The sequence below is a fragment of the Apium graveolens genome, chromosome 11 (genome assembly GCF_009905375.1).
Source record: "Apium graveolens cultivar Ventura chromosome 11, ASM990537v1, whole genome shotgun sequence".
Taxonomy (NCBI): Eukaryota; Viridiplantae; Streptophyta; class Magnoliopsida; order Apiales; family Apiaceae; genus Apium; species Apium graveolens.
In genome coordinates this window covers 33,591,325-33,591,971 of record NC_133657.1, presented here as the reverse complement: position 1 = coordinate 33,591,971, position 647 = coordinate 33,591,325, and the positions used below count along the sequence as shown (strand labels likewise).

Genomic DNA, 647 nt, shown 5'->3' with positions numbered 1-647 from the left:
TAACACAATTCTCAGTCTCATATGCCCCCGCACAAAGCTCACAAACACTAGTGATCTGGTTAACTCCATAATTAGCCAAAGAATCCACTTTCAACGTCAAAGCTTGAAGTTAAGCAGCTATAGCAGTAGCTGTATCCACTTCCAGAACTCCTGCTACCTTGCCTTGCAGCATTCTCTGTGTTGGATTCTAGTATTCATTGGTTATCATTAGCTCAATCAACTCATAAGCTTTATCATAGCTTTTGGCCCATAAGGCTCCACCTGACGCTGCATCGAGCATAGGTCTAGACTGTGCGCCCAAACCATTGTAGAAACAATTTATGATCATCCAATCAGGCATGCCATGGTGAGGGAACTTCCTAAGCATCTCTTTGTAGCGATCCCAAGCCTCGCACAAAGATTCTCCAGATTGTTGTGCAAACTGAGTAAGAGCATTCCTGATTGCAGCTGTCTTTGCGATAGGGAAGAATTTAGTGAGAAACTTTTGAGCAAGATCCTCCCATTTGGTGATAAAACCTGCTGGTAGAGAATGTAACCAACACTTAGCCTTATCCCTCAGAGAGAATGGGAAAAGCCTCAGCTTAATAACATCTTCAGACACCCCATTGAACTTGAAAGTGTCGCAGATCTCGATTATAACGACTCGT

At 43.3% G+C, this 647-nt stretch overlaps 1 non-coding gene across 1 annotated transcript; it reads left to right on the top strand.

The window, feature by feature from the left end:
• Window positions 1–338: 338 nt before the first annotated feature.
• LOC141699460 (small nucleolar RNA R71) lies at window positions 339–445 on the top strand. Its single transcript, XR_012565923.1, has one exon. It is a non-coding gene; the product is annotated as a small nucleolar RNA R71 (small nucleolar RNA).
• The last annotated feature ends 202 nt before the right edge of the window (window positions 446–647 follow it).